Raw genomic sequence first — 17,038 nt, forward strand, 5'->3', positions numbered from 1 at the left:
CCCACCAACAGTGTATGAGGGTCCCCTTTTCTCCACACCCTCTCCAGCAATTATTGTTTGTAGATTTTTTGATGATGGCCATTCTGACCGGTGTGAGATGATATCGCATTGTAGTTTTGATTTGCATTTCTCTAATGATTAATGATGTTGAGCATTCTTTCATGTGTTTGTTGGCAATCTGTATATCTTCTTTGGATAAATGTCTATTTAGGTCTTCTGCCCATTTTTGGATTGGGTTGTTTGTTTTTTTAACATCTGCTCTTGATCACATAGTTAAGAACCAGTTTCAGATTCCCACAGAGTCACTTACTACATGAAAATGAAAAGTAATTTTTTCTTTAAACTCTGTTTCTTCATCTAAAAGCGAAAAGTAATACTAGCTCCCTCCTAGAGTTGTTGTGAGGATTTAATGCAGGAGCTAAGTAAAGGGATCAGCACCCACACCTGGCATTTAGTAGGTACAAATGAATGAGATACAAAGAAAGACCTGCGTCCACACCACAAAGTTAGTACAAATGAGTGACCTGCTACATCTGACTGCACACAGGATTTCTGGAAGCAATGCAAGAGAAGCAGTATTCCTCCAGTTTAATAGCTATGTTATGGTGCCGAATGACTAATGTCTTTGATGTGAATAATATTATTGCTCAAGTCATGTCATTTTTAGTTAACAGTAATGGCTATAATGCACAAAATTTGAGGATGAAGATAACTACATTAGAAACTACTGCCCAGTTGAATGTTTAACCATTAAAGTGGTTTATATATTCCTATATTTTCAGTAATTCTAAGCATTCCAAATAGCTCATATCCTTAGGAACTGCTTCATAATTAGCAGTTACTAAAAAGGGTCAATTTTTGTTAAATGATTACATGTGGTGGTACTAATATATACAGAACAAATTCTCAAATGCAAATTTCTATTAAATTAGTTGTGTGTATGTTAAAAGTGAGAGCAGAAGCAAGAAGAACTATAATTCTGCAGCCTGTGGAAGGAAAACCACATTCACAGAAAGATAGACAAAATGAAAAGGCAGAGGACTTTGTACCAGATGAATGAACAAGATAAAACCCCAGAAAAACAACTAAATGAAGTGGAGATAGGCAACCTTCCAGAAAAAGAATTCAGAATAATGATAGTGAAGATGATCCAGGACCTCGGAAAAAGAATGGAGGCAAAGATTGAGAAGATGCAAGAAATGTTTAACGCAGACCTAGAAGAATTAAAGAACGAGCAAACAGAGACGAACAATACAGTAACTGAAATGAAAAATACACTAGAAGGAATCAATAGCAGAATAACTGAGGCAGAAGAATGGATGAGTGACCTGGAAGACAGAATGGTGGAATTCACTGCCACAGAACAGAATAAAGAAAAAAGAATGAAAAGAAATGAAGACAGCCTAAGAGACCTCTGGGACAAATTAAACGCAACAACATTCGCATTATAGGGGTCCCAGAAGGAGAAGAGAGAGAAAAAGGACACGAGAAAATATTTGAAGAGATTATAGTCAAAAATTTCCCTAACATGGGAGAGGAAATAACCACCCAAGTCCAGGAAATGCAGAGAGTCTCAGGCAGGATAAACCCAAGGAGTAATACACCGAGACACATAGTAATCAAACTGACAAAAATTAAAGACAAAGAAAAATTATTGAAAGCAACAAGGGAAAAATGACAAATAACATACAAGGGAACTCCCATAAGGTTAACAGCTGATTTCTCAGCAGAAACTCTACAAGCCAGAAGGGAGTAGCAGGACATATTGAAAGTGATGAAAGGGAAGATCCTACAACCAAGATTACTCTACCTGGCAAGGATCTCATTCAGATTCAACGAAGAAATCAAAAGCTTTACAGACAAGCAAAAGCTAAGAGAATTCAGCACCACCAAACCAGCTCTGTAACAAATGTTAAAGGAACTTCATTAAGTGGGAAACACAAGAGAAGAAAAGGACCTACGAAAACAAACCCAAAACAATTAAGAAAATGGTCATAGGAACATACATATCGATAAATACCTTAAATGTGAATGGATTAAATGCTCCAACCAAAAGACACAGGCTTGCTGAATGGATACAAAAACAAGACCCATATACATGCTGTCTACAAGAGACCCACTTCAGACCTAGGGACACATACAGACTGAAAGTGAAGGGATGGAAAAAGATATTCCATGCAAATGGAAATCAGAAGAAAGCTGGAGTAGCTACACTCATATCAGATACAACAGACTTTAAAATAAAGAATGTTACAAGAGACAAGGAAGGACACTACATAAAGATCAAGGGATCAATCCAAGAAGAAGATATAACAATTATAAATATATATGCACCCAACATAGGAGCACCTCAATACATAAGGTAACTGCTAACAGCTAAAAAAGAGGAAATTGAACGTAACACAATAATAATGGGGAACTGTAACACCTCACTTACAGCAATGGACAGATCATCCAGACAGAGAATTAATAGGGAAACACAAGCTTTAAATAACACAATAGACCAGATAAATTTAATTGATATTTATAGGGTATTCCATCCAAAAACAGCAGATTACACTTTCTTCTCAAGTGCACATGGAACATTCTCCAGGATAGATCTCATCTTGGGTCACAAACCAAGCCTCAGTAAAGTTAAGAAAGTTGAAATCATATCCAGCATCTTTTCTGGCCACAACGCTATGAGATTAGAAATGAATTACAGGGAAAAAAATGTAAAAAACACAAACACATGGAGGCTAAACAATACGTTACTAAATAACCAAGAGATCACTGAAGAAATCAAAGAGGAGATCAAAAAATACCTAGAGACAAATTACAACAAAAACACAATGATCCAAAACCTATGGCATGCAGCAAAAGCAGTTCTAAGAGGGAAGTTTATAGCAATACAAGCCTACCTCAAGAAATAAGAAAAATCTAAAATAAACAATCTAACTTTACACCTAAAGGAACTAGAGAAAGAAGAACAAACAAAACCCAAAGTTAATAGAGAAGAAATCATAAAGATCAGAGCAGAAATAAATGAAATAGAAACAAAGAGAACAATAGCAAAGATCAATAAAACTAAAAGCTGGTTCTTTGAGAAGATAAACAAAATTGATAAACCATTAGCCAGACTCATCAAGAAAAAGAGGGAGAGGACTCAAATCAATAAAATTAGAAATGAAAAATGAAAAGTTACAAAGGACACCGCAGAAATACAAAGCATCATAAGAGACTACTACAAGCAACTCTTTGCCAATAAAATGGACAGCCTGGAAGAAATGGGAAAATTCTTAGAAAGGTATAATCTTCCAAAACTGAACCAGGAAGAAATAGAAAATATGAACAGACCAATCACAAGGAATGAAATTAAAACTGTGATTTAAAATCTTCCAAGAAACAAAAGTCCAGGGCCAGATGGCTTCACAGGTGAATTCCATCAAACATTTAGAGAAGAGCTAACACCTATCCTTCTCAAACTCATCCAAATAATTACAGAGGAAGGAACGCTCCCAAACTCATTCTATGAGGCCACCATCACCCTGATACCAAAACCAGACAAAGATACTACAAAAAAAAGAAAATTACACCAATATCATTGATGAATATAGATGCAAAAATCCTCAACAAAATACTAGCAAACAGAATCCAACAACACATTAAAAGGATCTTATACCATGACCAAGTGGGATTTATCCCAGGGATGCGAAGATTCTTCAATATGTGCAAATCAATCAATGTGTTACACCATATTAACAAATTGAAGACTAAAAACCATATGATCATCTCAATAAATGCAGAAAAAGCTTTTGACAAAATTCAGCACCCGTTTATGATAAAAACTCTCCAGAAAGTGGGTATAGAGGGAACCTACCTCAACATAATAAAGGCCATATATGAGAAACCCACAGCAAACATCATTCTCAATGGTGAAAAACTGAAAGCATTTCCTCTAAGATCAGGGACAAGACAAGGATGTCCACTCTCACCACTATTATTCAACATAGTTTTGGAAGTCCTAGCCACGGCAATCAGAGGCGTAAAAGAACTAAAAGGAATACAAATTGGAAAAGAAGAAGTAAAACTGTCACTGTTTGCAGATGACACGATACCATACATAGAGAATCCTAAAAATGCCACCAGAAAACTACTAGAGGTAATCAATGAATTTGGTAAAGTTGCAGGGTACCAAATTAATGCACAGAAATCTCTTGCATTCCTATACACTAATGATGAAAAATCTGAAAGAGAAATTAAGGAAACACTCCCCATTTACCATTGTAGCAAAAAGAATAAAATACCTAGGAGTAAACCTACCTAGAAAGACAAAAGACCTGTGTGCAGAAAACTATGAGACACTGATGAAAGAAATCAAAGGTGACACAAACAGATGGAGAGATATACCATGTTCTTGGATTGGAAGAATCACTATTGTGAAAATGACTATACTACCCAAAGCAATCTACAGATTCAGTGCAATCCCTATCAAGTTAACGGTGGCATTTTTTACAGAACTGGAACAGAAGATCTTAAAATTTGTATGGAGACACAAAAGACCCTGAATAGCCAAAGCAGTCTTGAAGGAAAAAAATGGAGCAGGAGGAATCAGGCTCCTGGAATTCAAACTATACTACAAAGCTACAGTAATCAAGACAATGTGGTACTGGCACAAAAACAGAAATATAGATCAATGGAACAGGATAGAAAGCCCAGAGATAAACCCACGCACCTATGGTCAACTAACCTATGACAAAGGAGGCAAGGATATATGGTGGAGAAAAGACAGTCTCTTCAGTAAGTGCTGCTGGGAAAACTACACAGCTACATGTAAAAGAATGAAATTACAACACTCCCTAACACCATACACAAAAATAAACTGAGAATGGATTAGAGACTTAAATGTAAGACAGGACACTATAGAACTCTTAGAGGAAAACATAGGAAGAACACTCTTTGACATAAATCACAGCAAGATCTTTTTTGATCCACCTCCTAGAGTAATGGAAATAAAAACAAAAATAAACAAATGGAACCTAATGAAACTTAATAGCTTTTGCAAAGCAAAGGAAACTACAAAGAAGATGAAAAGACCACCCTCAGAATGGGAGAAAATATTTGCAAACGAATCAACGGACAAAGGATTAATCTCCAAAATATATAAACATCTCATGCAGCTCAATATTAAAGAAAAACAACCCAATCAAAAAATGGGCAGAAGACCTAAATACACATTTCTCTGTAGAAGACCTACAGATGGCCAAGAAGCACATGAAAAGCTGCTCAACATCACTAATTATTAGAGAAATGCAAATCAAAACTACAGTGAGGTATCACCTCACACCAGTTAGAATGGGCATCATTAGAAAATCTACTAACAACAAATGCTGGAGAGGATGTGGAGAGAAGGGAACCCTCTTGCACTGTTGGTGGGAATGTAAATTGATACAGCCACTATGGAGAACAGTATGGAGGTTCCTTAAGAAACTAAAAATTGAATTACCATATGAACCAACAATCCCACTACTGGTCATATACCCAGAGAAAACCATAATTTAAAAAGACACATGCACTGCAATGTTCATTGCAGCACTATTTACAGTAGCCAGGTCACGGAAGCAACCTAAATGCCCATCGACAGACGCATGGGTAAAGAAGATGTGGTACATATATGCAATGGAATATTACTCAGCTGTAAAAAGGAATGAAATTGAGTCATTTGTTGAGACGTGTATGGATCTAGAGACTGTCATACACAGTGAAGTAAGTCAGAAAGAGAAAAACAAATATTGTATATTAACGCATATATGTGGAACCTAGAAAAATGATACAGATGAACCAGTTTGCAGGGCAGAAATAGAGACACAGATGTAGAGAACAAACGTATGGATACCAAGGGGTGAAACTGGCGGGGGTGTAGTGGTGGTGGGATGAACTGGGAGATTGGGATTGACATATACACACTAATATGTATAAAATAGATATCTAATAAGAACCTTCTGTAAAGAAAAATAAATAAAATTTAAAAAAATAAAAAAATAATAAAAGTGAGATCATTATGTATATGGAGTTGCGGATGCCAAAATTTTTAATATATTAGTATCTTAACATAAAGTATGTTGCTGCATAGAATATTTCCTGATAAATTTGAATAATATACTTTTGGGGATTAATATATGAAACTATCTGCAAGGGCCCATTGGAAATAATAACCTGTAAATATTCTAATTTTAAAGCCTGAATTGTGTGCATTTCAATTAAGTTTCAACTGATTTTACATTAAGAGAACTATATTTTACATCTATATATATTTATCTTTCTATTTATATGATATGATGTGCTAGATATGGTAGTAGATGACACTAAGCATAAAATGTAGTTCAAAATAGACCAGGGGTATTTCATTTTCTCATATTATTAGAAGGAATGACTTACAGTAGTGGAGTCACAAAATCAGTTAGTAGAAAGTTGACCATATCATTAATCCAATACACTATGTGCTAATAAGCAATACAAGGTTTACTTTATAAAAATAAAGTTAAAAAAATGAAATAAAACGTCTTATATGCCTTTCAGCTAGTTATCAGAGAGATTCACCTTTCCCACCACTTCACCTATAGGGTTTTAAATGTAATCCTGTTACTCATAAACACTTCTCCAAGCCCTCTGAGATGTCAGTTGGACAGACAACTGTGGGCAGTGACAACCAGGCAGCCTGTTGCCAGAGAAGAAGAATGATACTCCTGCTCTAGGGGTTCCTGGTGTGGTGCCCTTGGAGCAGTATCACTGTGTAATTTCCCTTTTCGTTAGCCCTGGTCCTGGAGCAAAATGACTATGGGAGAGGAAAAGAGATAGGTAATATATAAATAACTTGTGTGATATAGAAGTGTGGTAAATAAATATGTATACTTACTTGACCTCTATTATGCCCTTTTTTAGTCTGTGCTTTTGGAAGGGGGTAGGGGGCAGAAGATAAAGACATAACACTTGGGATTTTCAGACATGTCCATGGCAGCAGGCAGGGCTTCCAGCAGAGCTTCAGGTCCTCTGGCCCGTCCAATGCTCTGGGGCCTAGCCAGTCACTGTGAATCTCACCCATGCGCGCGCACACACACACACACACACACACACACACACACACACACACGGGGATGATGCCAGCCACTCCCTACTTTTATTAACCCCTCCAAATCATAGTTCTTATACTGATATTTAACATTCTTTAATCAAATTATAAATAAAAAACAATCACTCCCACGCATGCATTTTGGGGAAGGAAATATTTTCCTCTACCATGTTTGGCTGAAATAGTTGGGAGCCTGAGGACAAACTGACCATAGAGAGATTAACAGGAGAAAAGACAAGGTTCATAAGGTTCATTTACATGTGCACATAGGGGTTGCTCAGTAATGAGCAATTTTGATGAACAATGAGAGATAAAGTTCCATATGCCAGTTTAACAAAACTCTGAGGTAGGGCTTCAGTGGGAAATGTAAAAGCTTCTGTTGGGCTTTTTGAGGCTAATGCCCAGCTTAATTCACACTTCCCAGTGCTAAAAGTCAGTCTTTGCCCAATCAGGAAACTGCCTTGGGGTCAGTGGGGAGGGATATGGCAATAGCAGCTGCATTTTGGGGAGACTCTCCTTAAGTTTAGATGATGCTTCTTTAGTGGCTGATGATGATTTAGATATTTTCAGTTTAAAGTAATTTTCGTACCACTTTGGTGGACTATGAATCCCAATATTTCCCCCATCTGAAATTTCTCTAAAAGTCTCAAAACAAGTTGCTGGATGGATTGCTGTGGAGAGAGGAATTGGGTTGGAAGTTAGGAAGTAAGAGATCTATAAAGGGCAAGATGAATAGAAATTAGAACAAGGAAATAGGAAGAAAAACAAAGATTAATGATTGGAATCGACTGTAAAACAAGTTTCTGAGTCCATATATTGCAGGAAAGAGTGGGGCATGAGAGGATGGTCACATCCCAGGGCTCAGGTAAGTCCCTGGGACAGGCCAACAGGTGTGGGTTCTTGGCTTCATGCAGGAAAGAATTCAAGAGCTAGCCATAGTAAAGTGAAAGCAGGTTTATTTAGAGAGATGCACATTCCATAGACAGAATGCGGTCCATCTCAGAAAGTGAGAACAGCCCTGGGAGAAGCACACTCCACAGACCGAGTGTGGGCCAACTCAAAAGGCAAGAGGCCCCAAAATATGGGGTGGTTAGTTTTTATGGGCAGGGTAATTTCATTGGCTAATGAGTGGGAGGATTGTTCCACCTATTTGGGGGAATGGGAAGAGATTTCCAGGAATTGGGTCAGCACCCACTTTTTGGCCTTTTATGGTTAGCCTCGGAACTGTCACGGCGCCTGTGGGTGTGTCATTTAGCATATGCTAATATATTCCAATGAGCATATAATGAGGCTCAAGCTCTACTGGAAGTTGAATGTTCCTCCATCTTAGACCTGGTTATTTCTGACCAGTTTATGTTGTGTCCTCAAAAACTATGTCATTCTTTTAAAGATTGTGCCCTGCCTCCTTCCTGTCTCACGTAGGGAAGCCAGTTGAGAAGATATCTAGATGTTGGGCTTGAAACATCTTTAAATGGTGGAGTGAGGCATCAGTGTCACAGTCATGGTTATTTCCCAGAACAGAGCATGGAAGATGTGGATGATCTGGTGAACTTCTTAAGTGGCCCGAACTGTTGTGCTGGGAAGTCATTTGAAGTCTAGATTGCCTTGTAGCTGCCCTTTGCCTGAAGGCCTACAAACTGAAGCTACATGACTTGATATAAACTTCAAATGACTCAGTAAGGATCTGGGCAGTTAGATTTCAGTTTTTAGTGACACCAAGTCAGGAGAGTGGGAGGAAAAATTAGAATCAATTAATTACTGGCAAAATGTTGCTGAACGCAAGTTCATGGGCTCTATGCACAGTGAGGCCAAACAAACAGAAATGTCGGAATTTGGAGCAGAGAAAGGATTATTGCAGGCCAAGCAAGGAGAACGGATGGTTCGTGCTCAAGAGACCTGAGCTACCAGATGGTTTTCAGGGAGAAGTTTTTATAGGCAAAATTTGGGGTGCGGGCTGCAGGGTGTGTGACTTTCTTCCGATTGGTTGGTGGTGAGGTAACAGGGTGATGCTCCAGGAATCTCATGCTCAGCCTGAAGTTACCATCCTCCACCTGGGTGGGGTCCTTAGTTCCTGCAGAAGAACTCAAAGATATTATGTGTATCCCTTGAGGAGGAATCAGGACCCTGCCCCATCTCTGCACTATTGTTTCTTGTCTGCTCCTCCTTTGCTTCTGTGTCCCCTCCCTTCCCTAATTAGCAACTGTTTGAATCTGCATAGGGAAGGTCTAGGAGGCTGAAGCCTTCTTCCTGCAAACCAAAAAAATGGGGACACGGAAAGGCTTTTGTACCTAGGAGGGCCCCACAGGGTCTTGCTTAGTTTCAGAACTGCAGAAGACAGCAAGATTAAAATGAAAGATTGTGGTGATCATTTTGTAATGTATTGAAATATTGAATCACTATGTTGTGCACCAGGAACTAACATAGTGTTATAAGTCAATTATACTTCAAAAACGAACAAACAAACAAACTCATAGAAAAAGAGATAAGATTTGTGGTTACCAGAGGCAGGGTGGAGGAGGGGGAATTGGAAGAAGGTGATCAAAAGGTACAAACTTCCAGTTATAAGATAAATAATGCCAGGGATGTCATGTACAACATGATACATATAATTAACACTGCTGTATGTTATGTATGGAAATAGTTAAGGATAAATACTGAAAGTTCTTATCACAATGAAAAGTTTTTTTTCCTTTATTATGTATCTATATGAGATCATGGATTTTCACTAAACTTATTGTGATAATCATTTCATGATGTATCTACAACAAATCATTATGCTGAACACCTTAAACTTATACAGTGCTGTATGTCAATTATATCTCAATAAAATTAGAAGAAAAATAAGGATTATAATATTACAGTAATACTCATTAGATAGTGATTTAGTTTTTAAATGTGTGTTCTTATTTGTCTTCTGAGACAGCATGGTATTGTTGTTAAGACCAGGCTTTAGGGTCAGACAGACAAACTTTGAACCCTCATTTTTATGATTCTTGGTTTTGATATACATAATAACTTGAATGAATCTCAAGGGTGGTATGTTTAGTTGTAAAAAGCTAATCTTAAAAGGTTACATAGTATATGATTCCATTTATATGACCTTCTCAAAAAGACAAGAGTATAGAGATAGAGAATAGATTAATAGTTTCTAGGGATAGGTAGGCAGTTACTGGGTTGGATTGGACTGTAAAGAGTAAGCACGAGAGAATTCCTCTGTGGTAATAAAATAGTTCAGTTACTGAACCAAAAACTTGGGTCTGCTTGCCCTCGTGCAGTAAAGCTAATCTGCTGACACCGGGCTGTGGTGAAGGAAAGTGCAGTGTTTATTGTAAGGCATCATACAAGGAATCCAGGACAGCTAATGCTCAAAAAGCCCAAACTCCCCAATGAGTTTTAGGGAGGCCTTTTTAAAGGCGAGGTGAGGGAGGGAAGTCACTAGTATGCAATCACCTCATACACAATTCTCTGATTGGTTGATGGTAAGGTAACAGGGTGGTGTCACAGGGGTTTGGGGGCTAGGTCCTCATGGTCATCAAATAGTTAACTTCTTCCATTTTGTGGGGGTTTTAGCATCTGTAAAACAACTCAGGAAATGTGCATCAGATACTATTATCTAGGTACTTCAGAGAGGAACTAAAGCAGAGGACATGGAGGGGCGGGAAGGTCCCATAGGGTCCTGCTCTGTTACAGTTCTGTATCTCTGTTGTGGTTGTCATGAAACAAATCCATATGTGAGTTCAAATTGACTAGAAACACACGTATACACTCACAAACAAATGCGTGTAAAAAATGATGAAAATGGGATGAAGTCTGTAGTCCAGTTAATGGTATTTTACCAATGTAAATTTCCTTGTTTTGGTATTGTACTACAGTTATACAACATGTCACCATTGGGGACAACATTAGGGTAAGAGTTCACAGGACTCTACTATTTTTGCAACTTCCTATGAGTCTATACTTATTCTAAAATGAAGCTTAAATAATGTGAGAATTATAAAACAATTGAAAATTTGAACACTAAATGTGTATTTTATGTGTTAATATTAAGTAATTATTGTTAATTTTTAGATGTGATATTGGTTATGGTTGTGATTTTTGACTTTTAGAGATTAGGAAATATTTGCAGGTGATAGGATGTCTGGGATGTTCTTCAAAATAGTATGGAAGGTAGGGAAGGGAGTGGGTATCTGAAGCAGGATTGGCCATGAGTTCATAAGTATTCATACTGGATGATGAGTGTTTGGAGATTAATTATTCTATTTCTGCACATATTTGGTTTTCCATAAAAAAATAGAATCAACAAAATAGTAATTCCTTAAGCATGTTTCAGTCTCAATTTTCCCCACGTAAGCTTTTTTCAAATTGTTCAACTTCAGACTAACTGCAAACGTCATGTTCTCAGTCAATGCCATATACCAACTTATTGTCTCACAGGAAACCTTCAGTTCTGCTGCCTGTGATTTAATTGTCATATCAATACAGGGAAGCCAGGAACATATTTTATTAATAAATCCTCATAAGTAGTTAATTTTAGAAATGTCCATTGTGTGTTAGATAAAATAAACGTCATTTTAGTTTGCAAATCTATCTTTAAGAGATTATTTAAGCTCCTTAGAAGGAAAGTATATCCTCTTTTCTTAACCAGCAAGTACAACATGATCACTTTAAATCAAGTATCAGTGCAGGCAAAAGGCTATTTGCAACAAGGCTCCAGAAGTTTTATATTTTTATTACCTGGTTTGTAAGAACTCTTAGAAAGATGAAAAACAGCAATAATTTTCTCAAGCTATATTCAACATTTTTCTTTCCTCTGTTCATGAAAACAGTAACAACATATTTTTCTGCACATGACACTGCCTAATTAGTGTCTAACAGTTTGGTAATCACTTTGGCACCAAGAGTTATATCTTGAAACATGTCTTTTGTGCCTATGCTACTGAAAGTAGACACAGGCAATAGGCATCTTTTCAGAATTAATTTGAAAGTTATCTTTAACCTAAAAGTTCTTAGTAGAATATATGTGGGAAATTTTATACAGAAATTTTGCCCACTTGTGGAATCTGCAAAACTGTATTTTCCTTTGCTATTAATGTAATGATAGTTTAGCAGACTTTTATATTAATGGCTCATTTTATACTTATTATTTCAATTCAAAAAAATTTAATCTTATATTTAATTTTCCTCAACATTTCAGACTCAATTTTTTGCTTACAATACCCTATGCCTTAAAAAAAGATTCCAAAATCTATATCTCAAATCACCTATACTGTAAAAAGTCCTTGAAAACTTACGTTATAGAAAGATAATATTTTAATATTAAACCTTTCCCCCCTAGTTTGTTTAATGCTTTTAGTGACATCAAACATCCTTGACTATTGCCTTTATAGAAGTCCCCTGTATTACTAATGTTGCTTTGTATTTTCTATTGTACATTCAAGGTTTAAAACCCACATTGATGAGCGTTCCTTCAGTGTCAAATGGAAGAAGTTCCCCAACCTGAGGCTTTACCAAAACTCCAGATCGCTACCAGGTAGGAAGTTTGTGGTGAATTGCTCAGCAAGTCTAGAAAAAAAGTGTAAATATTGACCTGTTAGATTTGGTCATTACCCCATTCTCTTTGTGAGACCTTGATGACTGGAGACTGTATCCTGCTGCAATAGCACTTAGCAGCTGTGAGCCTGATACTTGTTACTGATGCCGAAAATTCAGCCTCTGTGCATCAGTGCCAAGTTGAATATTGGAGACAGAGTTTTGGGTGAAGTAGAAAAGAATAGCTGTATTGCTGTGCCAGGCAAAGGGGACCACAGCAGGCTTGTGCCCTCAAAACTGTGTCACAGCCCAGGGGGATTTGGTGAGGAGTTTTATAGCAGTGGTTCAAGGGCACGGTTACTGATAAAGATCAGTGTGTGCAGGGCCTACATTCCTTTAATCTGGCCTCAGGTGGTCTCCTGATGAGCTTCTGTGGTTCTTGAGGTTATCCAACTGTGACCTTCTCTCTGGAATGAACAATGCTTCATCAAGTAGTTAACATCTTCCATTTGTTGGGGGTTATAGTTCTGCAGAAGAGCTCAAAGATACTGTTATGTGTATCCCTTGAGGTGGAACCAGGATCGTGTCCCAAGGCTGCACTATAGTTTCTTGACTGTTCCTCCCTTGTCTCTGCATCCCCTCCTTTCCCTGATTAGCAACTGTTCAAACATGCCCTTTGGAACTCAGGAAAGGTCATGGAGGCTGGAGTCTATTCCCTACACACAAGACATAGGGGATAAAGAAAGGCTTCCATGCCCAGGAGCCCCACAGGGTCCTGCTTGGTTTCATACTTTATGGGATACTTACAGAATAACAGTCAAGAGGCATTTTTTAAATTACTGAAAGGTGTTATTCTTCCCAGAGTAACAAAATGGAATCCTAAAGATTTTTTCACGTATTTATAGTGTACAGAGAAAAAATGTCCCTGTAAAAGAGGGAAGAACTCAATGTCCTATATGAAAATTCAGTCATTTGTGAATTCATATATAAAATGACTGACCACAACAGCTATCGTAGTGTTGCCAAACACAAGTTCCTGTGCCCGACACACGGTGAGGCCAAACAAACGGAAACATTCAAGTTTGGAGCAGAGAAAGATTTATGGTAGGGCCGAGCAAGGAGAATGGGTGGCTCATGCTCCAAAATCCTGAACTCCAGGATGGTTTTGAGGGAGAAGTTTTTATAGTCAAAATCTGGGGAGAGGGCTGCAGGGTGTGTGACTTTGTTCTGATTTGTGGGTGGTGAGGTAACAGGGCAGTGCTCTAGGACTCTTGTGCTCAGCCTGAAGTTACCATCTTCCACCTGGGTGGGGGCCTTAGTTCCTGTAGAAGAACTCAAAGATGTATCTGTCATGTATATTCTTTGAGGAGGAACCAGGATCCTGCTTTAATGGCTGCACTATTGTTTCTTGACTGCTCCTCCTTTGTTTCTGCATTCCCTCCCTTCCCTGATTAGCAACTGTTTGAATCTGCCCTTTGGAATTCAGGGAAGGTCAAGGAGACTGGATGAAGCCTGTTTCCTACAAACAAGAAATGGGACCATGGAAAGGATTGGTACCCAAGAAGGCCCCACAGGGTCCTGCTCAGTTTCAATAAGTTTTTTGTTTTAACTACTATTCCATTGTGATATTTACTCACTTCCCTTTAGCTCTCCATTTGCTAACTGAGATGGAAGCACTTTACAGGCTACTTGAGAATTCTTGGGCCTGAAGATGGGTTAAAGTGATCTGAAGTGAAGTGAGTGACATTTAAGACTCAAGTGACCATCTTCATGCCAAGGTTAATTACATTTGGGATGAAGACTGTGAAAGAAGTTGAGGAACTTCTTTGTCGAATAAAGCAGGGGAGGAGCATACTGTGTGGGAGGTTGTACACAAAGGAATTTAAAATTCAAACTGATGGGAGATGTAGGTAGAAGGTAAAGTGCAGCCTTCAAGAATGGGTACAACAGTAAAACAAAGAAAAAGAGACAGGGGACATTTATGTTTGGACTCTCTGATCCATTGAGCAAATGTGTGTTGAGTATTATGGCAGAGGTTTTGATAGTGGACTGTAGATATGGATGGCCTGGATTGGAACCCTAGTTCTGTCAAGAGGCATGACTTCAGGTCATTTACTTAATGTGTGCCTCAGTTTTCTCATCCGTTAAATGAACTTAACAACCCATGTAAAGCCATCACATTAGTGCTTGATGTGAAAAGTATCGAGGATTAACCAATATTACTATGGTCATTATTGTTGTTATTGTTTTAACATTTCATTACCAGTGCTAGGCAATGATGCATGATCTAATAAATGAGAGATGAATAAGACAGAGTGTCCATTCTCAAGAAGCTCAATCTAGTGCAGTATTTTAAATCATTGATTTAAAAGCAAAAAATTTCTTACATACATTTCTAAAATGTAAAAGATAAATGTAAGGTATGTAAAATATAAGTGAATTGTTGCCATTAAAGTTGTAATAGGGATCCAATTAGGAGATGTTGTTGTAATGTTTATTTGTTTTCTAGTTATCTAGTCATTAAGAATAGAGTTTGTGGCTTGGGGTAACCCAGTGCTTCCTAGTATTTTGCTGAGATGTTTTCATAATCAGGGTGTAAGAAGTTTCCTGTCTCTGAACTAATTTCATTATGTGTGATTTCCAATCTTTTACAGTCCAACAGAAAAATATGCAAAATATCCAAGAAACTTAAACAAATACAATCTTAACTACAAAAAATTAGGAACTGAGAAGTCCCATAGATCTAGTACATAAGTATTAGTGACATAAGAATTACTGATATCAGAACTATATTCATATACCCATGGGCTCTATAGCACATCTCTATAATAGGTTCATGAATAATAAGGCTTCTTTATTAACAGTTTTAAAAATTAACATGTTAATGTGCAGGAGGAAAAGTAATTTTCCCTCTACCCTTCTAGGTTATTGGCTGAGATACCCTGTAATAAAAGATTAAAAAGAGAAAAACAGAAGTTTAATAACATGTATACCTCCTGAATACATGGGAGAGCCCTAGGAAAACTGGGTAACTCTGAAATGGCCCAGGCCACCACCTTAAATACCATCTTTAGCTAAAGACAAAGAAGATGGTGGCGGGAGGTGGGGAGTGGGGGGTGGGGAGCCAGTTTGGGGAGGTAACCAGGAAAAGCACAGTAAACAAGGGTAAGAGTCACCCTTTTCTTCCTGGTACAGAGGAGGAGACACCCTTACAAATGGACATTTCCCTTATAAATGTAAATGTCTCTTACAAAATGGGAACTTGTACTCAGTTTTCAGATCTTATCCTGTATCTGCTATTTTTTTTTTTTAAAGTAATCAAATTACCTAAAGTAATCCTCATGCCAAAAAGGCATATTTTGGAGTGATATAGTTTCTTCCCCTTCATTAATAAGGAAGCTTTGTGTTATTTATAGCAGAAACTTAAAATTCGGTATAATTCTAAAAAGCAACTGTTTTTAGAAAACTATGACCCGTTTTTCTGTATTTCTTAAAGTTGAGGCACAGAAACCAAGTCCGGGATCTTCAGGAAAAAAATGTTTATGGTGTTAAAAAACAAAATTCACCTGAGTAAATCTGAAGATCTAATTTGCTTTATTCAACAATATGTGAATCAGGAAGCATTACATCTAGCAAGTAGAAACGTGCTCCAAGGAGCTGTACAAAATGAAGATTTTTAAAGGCAGAAAGGGAATGGGGCAAGAAAGTAAAAACAAAAGAAAGGACTATTTCAGGCAAGGTCACCTTCCTTTGGGGGAAGGGTGGGAGTCTGTCATGTAGATTACCTCACTAGTGTTGATCAGGAAATTCCAGACTGGTTTAAAATTTCAGTTGTGTAAAGACTAAAACTGCAATTATGTTATTAAGTTGTGGTTTGCTGACATGGGGCTTAGCACAAGTGACTCCATTTGGGCCCTGTGGTTTCTTTTTTTAAACAATGGACATCAGTGAGCTATGCAGTTTGTTCTTCTTCAATACATTCTGCTAATTTTTTTTTAAACAAAATCCAAGCAGAACATTAAGGCTATGCCTGGAACTGAGGAAAAAACATCACTGATGAATGGCTCTATGCATGGATAATAAAAGTAATAGCCATCATTTATTAAACTTCTGTCACATCAGATTTCAATCACATCTCTTAAATGAACTTGGAAGAAAGCTTTAACCAGAAATGGGGACAATTTAGACTGGTTTTCAGGAGGGAGAAGGTCAGACAGAAGCCTGGGGTCTAGAACTATATTTCCTAGGGGAATAGAAGAAACTACAAGTATACTCTCTTGATAATGAGTGAGATGGGCTGATGGATTGGGAGATTTAGTCCCAGGCCAGATGTGGTTGTCTGCCCTTGACACACAATAGCACGTGCTGGTTGTGAAAGCAGTCATCACCACTTGGGGAGAA

At 37.7% G+C, this 17,038-nt stretch overlaps 1 pseudogene across 1 annotated transcript in view; it reads left to right on the plus strand.

The window, feature by feature from the left end:
* LOC309621122 (melanoma-associated antigen B16 pseudogene) overlaps positions 1-15,712 on the plus strand; it is a 416,880-nt pseudogene extending 401,168 nt beyond the window's left edge. The window contains exon 7 of the transcript XR_014249875.1: positions 12,547-15,712. The product of XR_014249875.1 is annotated as a melanoma-associated antigen B16 pseudogene (transcript). The remainder of the gene's footprint in view (positions 1-12,546) is intronic.
* Positions 15,713-17,038: the final 1,326 nt, after the last annotated feature.

The sequence above is a fragment of the Balaenoptera borealis genome (genome assembly GCF_965194805.1).
Source record: "Balaenoptera borealis genome assembly, chromosome: X".
Classification (NCBI taxonomy): Eukaryota; Metazoa; Chordata; class Mammalia; order Artiodactyla; family Balaenopteridae; genus Balaenoptera; species Balaenoptera borealis.